The following is a 15,648-nucleotide window of genomic DNA, read 5'->3' on the forward strand; positions in this document are numbered from 1 at the left end:
TCCTAAGTTACAAAATTTAATCATAAGGATCAAACAGTGGTTATTGGTCAAACCAATCGACATCAATAGCTTTGAAGTGTGCAGAAGCTAGTTTTAAAATAAAGGTGACAAATACCAATCAAATTCTTATAACACTGTTCAAGGTCTAAACAAATGTGATTCTGGAAGTTGAATACAAAAGGCTAAGAGAATGATAGCGCAGTCATCAATAAGTAAACCAAAGACATAATTTTCTAAATCATTTTTAAACAGAATAAATTCTAGTTTTAAAAAAAGTTTAAAGCTACATAAAACTCAAAGTAATCTAACCATTTTCTACCTGAGATCAAAACAAGTTTCTGTTTTCCTATCTAAACATAATTCTTGGCATTGAGGTAAATCTGAATTCATGTGATATACTTTGTCAAACTTTTCAAAAAAATTTTAAGCCCTGCTGTAGAAAGAAATTCTCATATATACATATTTACATATTTTTTCTTCAAAGACTAATGACACATTTATGAGGTTAATAGGCCTGTAATGGGACCATGATACTATTTTTTAAAATTAATTTATTTTGGCTGTGTTGGGTCTTCATTGCTACATGCGGGTTTTCTCTAGTTGTGGTGAGCGGGGGCTACTCTTCATTGCGGTGCGCAGGCTTCTCATTGCGGTGGCTTCTCCTGTTGCAGAGCACGGGCTCTAGGCACGTGGGTTTCAGTAGTTGTGGTGCGTGGGCTCAGTAGCTGTGGCTCGCGGGCTCTAGAGTACAGGCTCAGTAGTTGTGGCTCACGGGCTTAGTTGCTCCATGGCATGTGGGATCTTCCCAGACCAGGGCTTGAACCCGTGTCCCCTGCTTTGGCAGGTGGATTCTTAACCACTGTGCCACCAGGGAAGTCCAAATGATAGTACTAATAATATGAAAATAAAAAGCCATTCATTCATACCATGTGTTCCTATATGGTGCAAAATGAAATGGGATCATAGAATTTATGTACATAAATGAATCACCAAGAGTTCAGAAATTAAGCTCACTTTAAGAAAACTCATTCAATTCTTTTTTGAAGCAGAGGTTGCAAAGTTGTGATGTATAACAAAAATATTGTGTATACAGACTCCAAAACCAAGCATTGGCCTAAATTGGCAATAACTGCAACTTAAATAGAAATTAAACCCAACTAGATCTTCACTGTGGTTATGCAACTTTGGGCTTTAGGGTCTGCAGATTTTACTGAGGTAACAACCTCTTATCTCTTGCCTCTCCTCCTTGTGCCTGCCCCAATGCCCCCAGCTTCCTTTTACATGACTGTGTTTGGCAATGCTTCCAAATTTTGAAAGCAGAAGAACCTGCTAAGTAAATGGAGAGAATGAAAAACAACACCATATATGATGTATGCATACCAACCTAAGAGTATGGACTGAGAAAGAAAATACTAGAGGGCAAACTAAGCAGCAGTCTACCCTCAAGGGAAAAAGAGAAAATAAAAGAATAGGGGGGCTGTTACTCCTAGATCTTCTTCCACATCATCTCCCGATTAGAAGAGTGTGGAAACAAAATTTCAAACTCTGGAAAGGTAATGACTTTGAAGGAGGAGCTAGGGAAGTGAATACATGATAAAGAAGTACAGCAGTAGCTTTAGCTGTCAATGAGTTTCTTTGCTCTGGCATTGGCATTGTCAATACGACCTTTGTTGGTGTCAGCCTTTTCTGTGATCCGTTCTATTTGTCGATTTTGAGCCTCAATCTCATTGCCCATGTCCAGGGCCATGTTTTTTAGATTTCCTAGGATACTGCCCACTTGATTCAGGTTCTCTCCCATTTCGTCTTCCCTGGCATCCTTTGTTAATACTATTACATGGGCATATACAGAGGCCACAGCACTAGTTTAGTTCTGTTAACGTCTTCTCTGATTCTCTCATGTCTTTGTTTATTTGGTCCATGCCTTCTTCTATGTGTTTTAGTTGTTCCCCTTGTTCATCCAGCATAGTGATAGTCTTGATTCGTGCATCCTGAGACTCAATGTCTAAACCCAGGATTCTCCTTGTACTTTCCAGAGACTCATCAGTAACCTGGTTAGCCCTCAGCTGAATTTCTTCTGCCGACAGATTATCCATGATGAATTAAAACTCTTGATAGGGCTTCCCTGGCGGCGCAGTAGTTGAGAGTCCACCTGCCGATGCAGGGGACACGGGTTCGTGCCCCGGTCCGGGAAGATCCCACACGCCGCGGAGCGGCTGGACCCGTGAGCCATGGCCACTGAGCCTATGCGTCCGGAGCCTGTGCTCCGCAACGGGAGAGGCCACAACAGTCAGAGGCCCGCATACTGCAAAAATAAATAAATAAATAAATAAATAAACTTATAAAAGGCAGAGTAAAATCTCTACTAGTTTCACAATCTTTAGGAAAAAAAACATTTCCCTGTGCCCTCCATCCTGGTGAAGGTGAACAGACCCAGAAAATAAAACAGACTGGGAAGAAAGTTCTAGAGAGCAGTGAATTGACACTGAGGAACACAGCTGTGTTTCACTTGGACATATTTTGTGCTTTTGTCAGAAGGCATCTTCCAAGGGACAGAGAAGTTGGGAGAGATTCTTACACTTAGCAAAATGCCTTTCAGATTCATTCATGTTATTATGTGAATCAGCAACTCATTGTTTCTTATTTCTGAGCAGTATTCCATTGTACAGGTGGACCACAGTTTTTTTAGTTTCTCATCTGTTCAAGGATATCTTGATTGTTTCCAATTTTTGGCAACTATAAGCAGTCATGTACAGGCCATTTTTGTGTGAATATAATTTTTCAATTAACTTGAGTAAAGCACAGGCGTGAGATTACTGGGTTGTAACATAAGCATATGTTTAACTTTACAAGAAGCTGTCTTCCAAAGTGGCTCTGCCATTTTGGATTCACATCAGCAGTGAAGGAGAATTCCTGTTCTGCATACTCACCAGTATTTAGTGTCATCATTTTATTGTTTTAATTTTACTAATTCTAACTGTGGTATCTCATTCTGATTTTAATTTGCATTTCCTGAAAACCAGTGATGTTGAGTTCTCTGTTGTGGTCCGTTGATATTTTTATTCCAGGCTGGTTAGGGTGGTGCTTGGGATGGAGGTTGGATGATCGTTGAATCCTCTGATTATTTAATTAAACCTCAGTTTTAAGCAGTCACTCTGAATCTGGGTCTTTGGAGATGGACCTCATTCGTGTTCTTGCCCCTCCTCCAGGTTCCGTGGATTTCCATCAGCCCCCTCCCCTATGGTTTGGCCACTCTTCCCTCTGAAGATTGAGGCTTTTATTCATTTGGAAAGATAGGGGAGATGGATCTGGGTAGATTTTCAGTGGTGGCCTCCATTGTTCTTCCCCAGCTCCCCAAACTGCACATTTAACTGATCTTCCTCCTTTAAATTAAGATCTTTGTTCTTTAGGATAAATAAGGAGGGAGGGGTCTGGGTGGGGTTTTGGCAGTGGCTGCTGTTCCCTCACCAGCCAGTACCTTTCTCAGCATTCTCCCCATCTTCCCTGTGGTTGTCTGGTGGGGTTTCTAGAGGGAAAAGACTGCAAGATGGCAAAATCCCGCCCTCATATCAGAGGCTTCACACTCTCAATATAGCCCATGCTTCAACAATTTGTTTAAAATGTCTTGTTTAACATTTCTACCTATTTATATGTTATTTGGCAACTTCTGTCTCAGGTAAGCAAATGTTCTGGTGCTGTTCTCCCTACAGATTCTCATCGATCAGCTGTGTCCTCAGTTCTCTTATAGTCTCATGAAAATTAGTTAGTTATAGCTTTTTTCTTGTTTTAAGGATGGGGGCAATCCTCTTTCTAACTCCTTACATCACCAATCTAAAACTGAAGTCCAGTTTTCAAATTTTGAAGCTGTTGGCTGATAGACTAAGCTACAAATCTTTAAAGGGCAAAAATGAGTCTCTCTTAAACCCATCTTTTGTGTTTTATTTTAAATAATGTACTTTTAAATTCTAGAATATCTACTTTAGGGCTATGTTGTTTGGAGGATCTAACAATCTGTCAATTGAAAGCTACTGAGGACCCAACCTTAGAAAGAAGGATGAGGGAGAGGTAAATGAAATCTTACCCAAACTGAAATTTACTAATTGGATGGAAGCAACCAGCCACTTATGGTTTCTGTCTAATAGAAGAAATGGATATGTAATAAAAGGTACCATCTAGATCCTCAAAGGTTCTTTTATCCAAAATCTGTGACATGCGATTAAAAGTTACAAGACATGCAACAAGGTAACATGGTGTGGCTAAACCCACAAGAAAAAAAGAACAGATAGTAGAAAAGTTCAATGGATGATCCAAAAAGTAACCTTAGCAGACAGGACCTCTAAGTAATCATGATTAATATGCTAAAAAAATAGAGAAAAAGACACAAAAATGATTGAATGGATGATTTTATCAAAGAATTTAGACATTCTATAGAAGTAAAACCCATAACTTAAAATTGAAAAATGTGATATCTAAAATTAAGAACAAAATGGATAGCTTTAAGAACAGATTGAATAGAACAGGATTACTGACCTATTCAATAGAAAATGCCCAAAGTATGGCATTTCTTGAAATGAATTCAGGAGAAAATTTTTTTTATTTTATTAAGCCAAATGATAACTCTTTTTAAAAAGTCTGAAATGCCTATCATGAAACGTGATGATAATTACATCTAAAACTTTTATCTATTTCGTTGTAAATATTATGATTAAAGTAATCCACAAACCCATACTGACAGTGTTAAATTAGTTATAAGTAAAAATATGATTGAAGAATCATTTAGCTCACAAAACCTTAAAAACAGCAATAATATAATACAAAAAATTACACTTGATAGAAATAATCAGCACAAAATAATATTGATGACAGGTAAGATTTACATGGTAAGATTTTAATTTGGTAAAATGTTGATAAATAATTAAAAAAAATTTTTTTTTCTGGTACACGGGCCTCTCACTGTTGTGGCCTCTCCTGCTGCGGAGCACAGGCTCCGGACGCGCAGGCTCAGCGGCCATGGCTCACAGGCCCAGCCGCTCCGGGGCACGTGGGATCTTCCCGGACCAGGGCACGAACCCGTGTCCCCTGCATCGGCAGGCGGACTCTCAACCACTGTGCCACCAGGGAAGCCCAATAATTAAAAATTTTGACAATGTTTAAAATCTTTTAAAATTAAATTAAATTTATTTTTCATTTTTTAAACATCTTTATTGGAGTATAATTGCTTTACAATGGTATGTTAGTTTCTGCTGTATAACAAAGTGAATCAGCTATACGTATACATATATCCCCATATCTCCTCCCTCTTGCGTCTCCCTCCCACCCTCCCTATCCCACCCCTCTAGGTGGACACAAAGCACCAAGCTAATCTTAAATAATTTCACTTAGTTAACAACTACAGACAAAACAAAATGCACATTGACATAAGATAGACTTAGTAAACTTTGGTCAGGAAATTAAATTTTTTTCTATAATAGTACTTCACTAAGGAATTGGAACCAGTGAAATTACTTTTAATGCAGTTTTTTAAATGCAGAAATTAGATTTTATCTACAGTGGAAATACATTTAAGGAAGACAATATTAATTGAATATTTTAAATGAAATAAAATGTAAATTTTGATACAATTTTGATTAAAGTTTTGTATTCTTTTGATAAATGTGAAAGTAGTGGGGTCAAAATATGAATTGCATGAAGATGACAGGAGCAAAGCTACGGAATCAAGATATCTTATAATATCAGGTTTTCTAATCTTTTGCCTTGAATTTTGGAAGGCTTTCATCCTTCTCTGAGAAGCAAACAAACAGACAGTTCACTTACTTTTGAACCCTAGCTCTGAGGACAGGAAAGCCACTTTATTTCAGAAAAAACAACAACAATACACTTTTCCAATTTCCTTTTCCTTTAACAATCTTTTAAACTCTCAAATGATTTAAATAATTTCTTCTAATGTCAATAAGTTACTGTGAAATGGCCTCAATTCCAAAACTTCTGTATATTTCTCTAAGTTTGAGGAAATCTAGATGTATATTTTGGTATTAAAAATGACAAAATTGGTCAAACTTACTTTATAAAGTAATTATATATCTCACTAGTTATATGATCTCAAGCAATTATTAAAACCTCTTGAGCATCTACTTCTTCATTTGTAGTGCAGACTGAATAATACTTAGCTCATACATTTCATGTGAAGATTAAATAGAACATAATTTGTAAGTCACTTGGCATGTAAATATTTGATAAATTATCATTTGTCTTCTTTCCAGTAAGAAAAATTGTGAACCAAAACTAGTTCATTAATTTTTTATTTAGATCAACTTCTATTCAATTTTGTACTCAAATTATCTTTATATTTAAACTCCAAATTCAGTATATAACTCAGGCCCCATTGATAAGTTATATGGTATTCTATACATTTAACCCTGAGTCAGGTGGGTTCTTTAAATTATAAGGAGTGAAGTCAGTCTTGCTATTTCAGTGAGCATTTGTTGTAGGACACATGTGTCAAGGAGGGAGACAAAACTCATGGCAGCAGAAGGACAGCTTGTCCACATGGAGACTGGTTGTTTAATTAAGGAACTGTGGGGATCCAACACAGCTTAACAGACCTGGGTATCTCATTGTCCCTTAATGATGGGAGACATTTTTCATAGTGTACAGCCTTTAATCTCTACAGTCATATAATAAACTGTTAGCGTGGTTGTTCAGTCCACTTATTCAGTATAGAATGTGCTAAATAATGTGACAGGTTGAAACACAGTAGTAGATTTTTATTTCAGAGAGGTTTTTTTTTAAAAAAAACATTCCTAAGAATACGATAGAATACATGAAAGAATATGGGAGGCGGGAAATAAGATTCACACACCTCTTAGGAAAAGCGTTTTCTGGTGAGAGAATTGTGTGGATGTGATGGCTGTTTTTCCTGAGTGGCAAGATGACAGCTGTTGCTTCAACAACATCAGGCATCAATGAAAATGTGGCGCTGATGTGGGGATCACCATCACTGTTGAACCACTATTCCAAAAAATTGTAAGAGGCAGCAAACTCCAAAACAGAGTATTATTAGCACCACATTATAGCTCTTAAATTACAAATTTTGGGGCTTCCCTGGTGGCGCAGTGGTTGAGAGTCCGCCTGCCGATGCAGGGGACACAGGTTCGTGCCCTGGTCCGGGAAGATCCCACATGCCGCGGAGCAGCTGAGCCCGTGAGCCATGGCCGCTGAGCATGCGCGTCCAGAGCCTGTGCTCCTCAATGGCAGAGGCCACAACAGTGAGAGGCCCACGTACCGCAAAAAAAAAAAAAAAAAAAAAAATTACAAATTTTGATGACAAAATTTAGGGCAAAGACAAAGGAAAATGAAATCCATAGACTGGAATTTTGATTTTAGCTATATCATCTTAGGTTAGTCTCTTAAACACACTGGCTAATCTTCTTTATCTGACTAATAAAGGAATTAGAGCAGACTCAGTTTGCAAACTCAAATAATTTCAAGTTTCAGGCAGATAAAATCAGCAATTGATAGTGATTTGACAACCAAGGTGAATTTTCACAAACATAGAAAAAGCCAACTTCTATACCTGTTAGGAGTCAGAACGGTGACTGGGGTTACCCTGGTGCTTGCATAGTCAAAATGCATTTAGAAGTGTGTGTCTTTGTGTGTGTGTAACTAATTAAGATATCTTCAGGGGCATAGCATTTTATGAGAAAATCCTCTTTAGAATAAATTTAAGGTTTAAAATTCTATGATTTTTGTAATATTGTCTCTAATTTGAACATCATGATCAGAGGAGCTTTTAAGCTGATTTCTCTTGTTTCAAATTTCATAACACTCAGTATTTTAAGATTTTCCTCTTTCATGGAAATGATAAACAGCAAACAGATATTAGAGGAGTTTTGGAACAGCTGTATGCAAAATCATGCTGCCTCTTTATCTAGAAAAAAATCAGGACCAATGTGAATACGGCTATGCCTGATTTTATTTCATTCTCTAGGAATGAATTTTTAACGGCTTTATTAAGATATAATTCACATACCATAACATCTCTGTTAAGATATAATTAATATACCATAAAATTCCCCCATTTAAAGTACAAACTCATTTTTTTTTTAGTGTAGCATCAGAGCTGTGCAATCATAACTACTGCCTCATTTTAGAATATTTTCATCACCCCCCCAAAAAAAATACCCATATCCATAAGCAGTCATTCTCCATGACCCACCCCTACTACTGCCTAGCATCTGGCAAACACTAATCTACTTTCTGTATCTATAGATTTGCCTATTCTGGAAATTTCATATAAATGTAATAATATGGTAGGTGGCATTGTGTGTCTAGTTTCTTTCACTCAGCATAATGTGTTCAAGGTCTACCCACGTTGTTGCGTGTATCAGTATTTAATTCCTTTTAATTGTAGAATGATATTCCTCTGTATGGGTATATCACATTTTATTTATTCATTAATCAGTTTATGTTTCCACATTAGTTATATGGGTAATGCTGCTATAAACATTCATGTACAAGTTTTTGTATGGATGTATGTTTTCATTTCTCTTGGGCATATGCCTAAGTGTAAAATCACTAAGTCACAGAGTAACTCTATGCTTAACATTTGAAGAAACTGTCAGACTCTTTACCAAAGTGGCTATACAATTTCACAACCAAACCAGCAATATATTAGGCTTGGGATTTCTCCACATCCTTGCCAACACTTGCTTTTTTAAACATATTTATTGGAGTGTAACTGCTTTACAGTGGTGTGTTAGTTTCTGCTTTATAACAAAGTGAATCAGCTATACATATACATATATCCCCGTACCTCCTCCCTTTTGCCTCTCCCTCCCACCCTCCCTATCCCACCCCTCTAGCGGATCACAAAACACCAAGCTGATCTCCCTGTGCTATGTGGCTGCTTCCCACTAGTTATCTGTTTTACATATGGTAGTGTATATATGTCAATGCCACTCTGTCACTTTGTCCCAATTTACCCTTCCACCTCCCCATGTCCTCAAGTCCATTCTCTACGTCTGTATCTTTATTCCTATCCTGCCCATAGGTTCTTCAGAAACTTTTTTTTTTTAGATTCCATATATATGTGTTATCATACGGTATTTGTTTTTCTCTTTCTGACTTACTTCATTCTGTATAACAGACTCTAGGTCCATCCACCTCACTACAAATAACTCAAATTCGTTTCTTTTCATGGCTGAGTAATATTCCATTGTATATTAGTGCCACATTTTCTTTATCCATTCATCTGTCAGTGGACACTTAGGTTGCTTCCATGTCCTGGCTATTGTAAATAGAGCTGCAATGAACATTGTGGTACATGACTCTTTTTTATTTTTATGTTTTTTTATGACTCTTTTTGAATTATGGTTTTCTCAGGGTATATGCCCAGTAGTGGAATCGCTGGGTCGTATGGTAGTTCTATTTTTAGTTTTTCAAGGAACCTCCATGCTGTTCTCCATAGTGGCTGTATCAATTTACATTCCCACCAACAGTGCAAGAGATTCCCTTTTCTACACACCGTCTCCAGCATTTCTTGTTTGTAGATTTTTTGATGATGGCCATTCTGACTGGTGTGAGGTGATACTTCATTGTAGTTGTTTTTTGTTGTTTGTTTGTTTGTTTGCAGTACGCGGGCCTCTCACCGTTGTGGCCTTTCCTGCTGCGGAGCAGAGGCTCCGGACGCGCAGGCTCAGCGGCCATGGCTCACAGGCCCAGCCACTCCGGGGCACATGGGATCTTCCCGGACCAGGGCACGAACCCGTGTCCCCTGCATCGGCAGGCGGACTCTCAACCACTGCGCCATCAGGGAAGCCCTCTCATTGTAGTTTTGATTTGCATTTCTCTAATGGATAGTGGTGTAGAGCATCCTTTCATGTGTTTGTTGGCAATCTGTATATCTTCTTTGGAGAAATGTCTATTTAAGTCTTCTACCCATTTTTGGATTGGGTTTTTTGCTTTTTTTGATATTGAGCTGCATGAGCTGCTTGTAAATTTTGGAGATTAATCCTTTGTCAGTTGCTTCATTTGCAAATATTTTCCCGCATTCTGAGGGTTGTCTTTTCATCTTGTTTATGGTTTCCTTTGCTGTGCAAAAGCTTTTAAGCTTCATTAGGTCCCATTTGTTTATTTTTGTTTTTATTTCCATTTCTCTAGGAAGTGGGTCAAAAAGGATCTTGCTGTGATTTATGTCATAGAGTGTTCTGTCTGTGTTTTCCTCTAAGAGTTTTATAGTGTCTGGCTTTACATTTAGGTCTTTAATCCATTTTGAGTTTATTTTTGTGTATGGTGTTAGGGAGTGTTCTAATTTCATTCTTTTCCATGTAGCTGTCCAGTTTTCCCAGCACCATGTATTGAAGAGGCTATCTTTTCTCCACTGTATATTCTTGCCTCCTTTTTCAAAGATAAGGTGACCATATGTGTGTGGGTTTATCACTGGGCTTTCTATCCTGTTCCATTGATCTATCTTTCTGTTTTTGTGCCAGTACCAAACTGTTCTGATTACTGTAGCTCTGTAGTATAGTCTGAAGTCAGGGAGCCTGATTCCTCCAGCTCCGTTTTTCGTTCTCAAGATTGCTTAGGCTATTTGGGGTCTTTTGTGTTTCCATACAAATTGAAAAATGTTTTGTTCTAGTTCTGTGAAAAATGCCAGTGGTAATTTGATAGGGATTGCATTGAATCTGTAGATTGCTTTGGGTAGTAGAGTCATTTTCATAATGTTCATTCTTCCTATCCAAGAATATGGTATGTCCTTCCATCTGTTTGTATCATCTTTAATTTCTTTCATCAGTGTCTTTCAGTTTTCTGCATACAGGTCTTTTTTCTCCTTAGGTAGGTTTATTCCTAAATATTTTATTCTTTTCATTGCAATGGTAAATGTGAGTGTTTCCTTAATTTCTCTTTCTGATTTTTCATCATAAGTGTATAGGAATGCAAGAGGTTTCTGTGCATTAATTTTCTGTCCTGCTACTTTACCAAAATCGTTGATTAGCTCTAGTTTTCCGGTAGCATCTTTAGGATTCTCTATGTATAGTATCATATCACCTGCAAACAGTGACAGCTTTACTTCTTCTTTTCCAAATAGATTCCTTTTATTTCTTTTTCTTTTCTGATTGCTGTGGCTAAAACTTCCAAAACTATGTTGAATAATAGTGGTGAGAGTGGACAACCTTGTCTTGTTACTGATCTTAGAGGAAATGGTTTCAGTTTTTCACCATTGAGAACAATGTTGGCTGTGGTTTTGTCATATATGGCCTCTATTATGTTGAGGTAAGTTCCCTCTATGCCTACTTTCTGGAGGGTTTTTATCATAAACGGGTGTTGAATTTTGTTGAAAGCTTTTTCTGCATCTATTGAGATGATCATGTGGTTTTTCTCCTTCAATTTGTCAAAATGGTGTGTCACATTGATTGATTTGCGTATATTGAAGATTCCTTGCATTCCTGGGATAACCCCGCTTGATCATGTTTTATGATCCTTTTAATGTGCTGTTGGATTCTGTGTACTAGTATTTTGTTGAGGATTTTTGCATATATGTTCATTAGTGATATTGGACTGTAGTTTTCTTTTTTTGGGCATCTTTTCTGTTTTGGTGTCTGGGTAATTGTGGCCTGGTAGAATGAGTTTGGGAGTGTTCTGCCCTCAGCTATATTTTGGAAGAGTGTGAGAAGGATAGGTTTTAGTTCTTCTCTAAATGTTTGATAGAATTCGCCTGTGAACCCATCTGGTCCTGGGCTTTTGTTTGTTGGAAGATTTTTAATCACAGTCTCAATCTCAGTGTTTGTGATTGGTCTGTGTATATTTTCTATTTCTTCCTCGTTCAGTCTCAGATTGCTTTTTGTAAGAATTTGTCCATTTCTTCCTGGTTATCCGTTTTATTGGCCTATAGTTGCTTGTAGTAATATCTCATGATCCTTTGTATTTCTTCAATGTCAGTTGTTACTTCTCCTTTTTCATTTCTACTTCTTTTGTTTTGAGTCTTCTCCCTTTTGTTTCTTGATGAGTCTGGCTAATGTTTTCACCAATTTTGTTTATCTTCTCAAAGAACCAGCTTTAAATTTATTGATCTTTGCTATTGTTTCCTTCATTTCTTTTACATTTATTTCTGATCTGATCATTATGATTTCTTTCCTTCTGCTAACTTTGGGGATTTTTTGTTCTTCTTTTTCTAATTGCTTTAGGAGTAAGGTTATCTTGTTTATTTGAGATGTTTGTTGTTTCCTGAGGTAGGATTGTATTGCTATAAACTTCCCTCTTAGAACTGTTTTGCTGCATCCCATGGGTTTTGGGTCATTGTGTTATCATTGTCATTTGTTTCTAGGTATTTTTTGATTTCCTCTTTGATTTCTTCAGTGATCACTTCATTATTAAGTAGTGTATCGTTTAGCCTCCATGTATTTGTATTTTTTACAGAATTTTTCCTGCAATTGATATGTAGTCTCCTAGCATTGTGGTCAGAAAAGATACTTGATAAGATTTCAGTTTTCTTAAATTTACCTAGGCTTGATTTGTGACCCAAGATATGATCTATCCTGGAGAATGTTCCATGAGCACTGGAGAGGAAAGTGTGTTCTATTGTTTTCAGATAGAATGTCCTATAATTATCAATTAAGTCCATCTTGTTTAATGTATCATTTAAAGTTGTGTTTCATTATTTATTTTCATTTTGGATGATCTGTCCATTGGTGAAAGTGGGGTGTTAAAGTCCCCTAGTATGATTGTGTTACTGTCAATTTCCCCTTTTATGGCTGTTAGCATTTGCCTTATGTACTATGTTGGGTGCATAAATATTTACAGTTGTTATATCTTCTTCCTGGATTGATCCCTTGATCATTATTGTGCTTCTTTGTCTCTTGTAATAGTCTTTGTTTTAAAGTCTATTTTGTCTGATATGAGAATTGCTACTCCAGCTTTCTTTTGATTTCTATTTGCATGGAATATATTTTTCCATCCTGTCACATTCAGTCTGTATGTGTCCCTAGGTCTGAAGTGAGTCTCTTGTAGACAGCATATATAGGGTCTTGTTTTTGTATCCATTCAGCCAGTCTGTGTCTTTTGGTTGGAGCATTTAATCCATTTACATTTAAGGTAATTATCAATATGTATGTTCCTGTTAACATTTTCTTAATTGTTTTGGGTTTGTTATTGTAGTTCTTTTCCTTCTCTTGTGTTTCCTGCCTAGAGAAATTCCTTTAGCATTTGTTGTAAAGCTGATTTGGTGGTGCTGAACTCTCTCAGCTTTTGCTTGACTGTAAAGGTTTTAATTTCTCCATCAAATCTGAATGAGATCCTGCTGGATAGAGTAATCTTGGTTGCAGGTTTTTCCCTTTCATCACTTTAAACATGTCTGCCACTCCATTCTGACTTGCAGAGTTTCTACTGAAAGATCAGCTGTTAACCTTATAGGGATTCCCTTTTATGTTATTTTTTGTTTTTCCCTTGCTCCTTTTAATATTTTTTCTTTGTGTTTATTTTTTGATAGCTTGATTAATATGTGTCTTGGCGTGTTTCTCCTTGGATTTTTCCCGTATGGAACTTTCTGCACTTCCTGGACAGATTAACTATTTACTTTCCCATATTAGGGAAGTTTACAACTATAAGCTCTTCAGATATTTTCTCAGTCCCTTTTTTTCTCTCTTTTTCTTCTGGGACCCCTATAATTTGAATGTTGGTGCGTTTAATGTTGTCCCAGAGGTCTCTGAGACTTTCCTCAGTTCTTTTCATTCTTTTTTTTTTATTATGCTCTGCGGTAGTTGTTTCCACTATTTTATCTTCCAGGTCACTTATCCATTCTTCTGCCTCAGTTTTTCTGCTATTGATTCCTTCTAGAGAATTTTAAATTTCATTTATTGTGTTGTTCATCATTGCTTGTTTGCTCTTTAGTTCTTCTAGGTCCTTGTTAAACATTTCTTGTATTTTCTCCATTCTATTTCCAAGATTTTGGATCACCTTTACTATCATAACTCTGAATTCTTTTTCAGGTAGGCAGCCTATTTCCTCTTCATTTGTTTGGTCTGGTGGGTTTTTACCTTGCTCTGTCAGCTGCTGTGTGTTTCTCTGTCTTCTCATTTTGCTTAACTTACTGTGTTTGGGGTCTCCTTTTCACAGGCTGCAGGTTCATAGTTCCCATTGTTTTTGGTGTCTGTCCCCATTGGGTAAGGTTGACCAGTGGGTCGTGTAGTCTTCCTGGTGGAAGGGACTGGTGCCTATGTTCTGGTGGATGAGGCTGGATATTTTGTTTCTGCTGGGCGGAACCATGTCCGGTGGTGTGTTTTGGGTGCCTGTGACCTTATTATGATTTTAGGCAGCCTCTCTGTTGATGGGTGGGATTGTGTTCCTGTTTTGCTAGTTGTTTGGCATAGGGTGTCCAGCACTGTAGCTTGCTGGTCTTTGAGTGGAGTTGGGTCTTTGTGTTGAGATGGAGATATCTGTGTGAGCTTTTGCTGTTTGATATTACATGGAGCTGGGAGGTCTCTGGTGGACCAATGTCCTGAACTCAGCTCTCCCACCTCAGAGGCACAGGCCAGACACCTGGCCGGAGCATCAAGACCCTGTCAGCCACACAGGTGAGAAGAAAAAGGAGAAAAAAAGAAAGAAAGAAAGAAAAAATAAAATAAAGTTATTAAAATAAACAATAAAAATTATTAAAAATAATAAAATTTAAAAAAAAACAATGGTCAGACAGAACCCTAGGACAAATGGTAAAACTAAAGTTATACAGACAAAAATCACACAAAGAAGCATACAGATACACACTCACATTAAGAGAAAAAGGAAAAAAATATTTATATCTAGATACTAAAAAAAAAAGAAGAGAGCTGCCAAATCAATAAACAAATCTGCCAATGATAATAAACTCTAAATACTAAACTAAGATAAACATAAAACCTGAAACAAATTAGATGCAGAAAGCAAACCCCAAGTCTACAGTTGCTCCCAAAGTCCACTGCCTCAATTTTGGGATGATTCGTTGTCTATTCAGGTATTCCAGAGATGCAGGATGCATCAAATTGATTGTGGAGGTTTAATCTGCTGCTCCTGAGGCTGCTGGGAGAGATCTCCCTTTCTCTTCTTTGTTCTCACAGCTCACAGGGGCTCAGCTTTGGATTTGGCCCCGCCTCTGTGTGTAGGTAGCCTGAGGGCGTCTTTTCTTCACTCAGTTGGGACAGGGTTAAAGTAGCAGCTGATTAAGGGGGTCTGGCTCACTCAGGCCACGGGGAGGGAGTGTACAGAATGTGGAGTGAGCCTGTGGCAGCAGAGACCAGACTGATGTTTCAACAGCCTGAGGCGTGCCATGTGTTCTCCCAGGGAAATTGTCCCTGGATCATGGGACCCTGGCAGTGGCGGGCTGCACAGGCTCCCGGGAGGAGAGTTGTGGATAGTGACCTGTGCTTGCTCACAGGTTTCTTGGTGGCTTCAGCAGCAGCCTTAGCGTTTCATGCCCGTCTCTGGTGTCCATACTGATAGCAGCGGCTTGTGCCCATCTCTGGAGCTCTTTTAGGTGGTACTCTGAATCCCCTGTCCTTGCACACCCCGAAACAATGGCCTCTTAGGCAGTTCCAGAGTTTCTCCCAGACTCCCTCCCGGCTAACTGTGGCACACTAGCCCCACTCAGGCTGTGTTCATGCAGCCAACCCCAATCTTCTCCCT

At 38.0% G+C, this 15,648-nt stretch overlaps 1 long non-coding RNA gene and 1 pseudogene across 2 annotated transcripts in view; one reads left to right on the forward strand and one right to left on the reverse strand.

The window, feature by feature from the left end:
• Positions 1 to 15,648, forward strand: part of LOC307189223 — a 55,195-nt gene that overhangs the window by 25,945 nt on the left and 13,602 nt on the right. The gene's annotated exons all lie outside the window — the stretch shown is intronic.
• On the reverse strand, positions 1,538 to 2,093 carry LOC307189018 (synaptosomal-associated protein 23-like; annotated as a pseudogene). Its single transcript has one exon. The product of its transcript is annotated as a synaptosomal-associated protein 23-like (transcript).

This window comes from Stenella coeruleoalba, assembly GCF_951394435.1.
Source record: "Stenella coeruleoalba genome assembly, chromosome: 7".
NCBI classification, from domain to species: domain Eukaryota; kingdom Metazoa; phylum Chordata; class Mammalia; order Artiodactyla; family Delphinidae; genus Stenella; species Stenella coeruleoalba.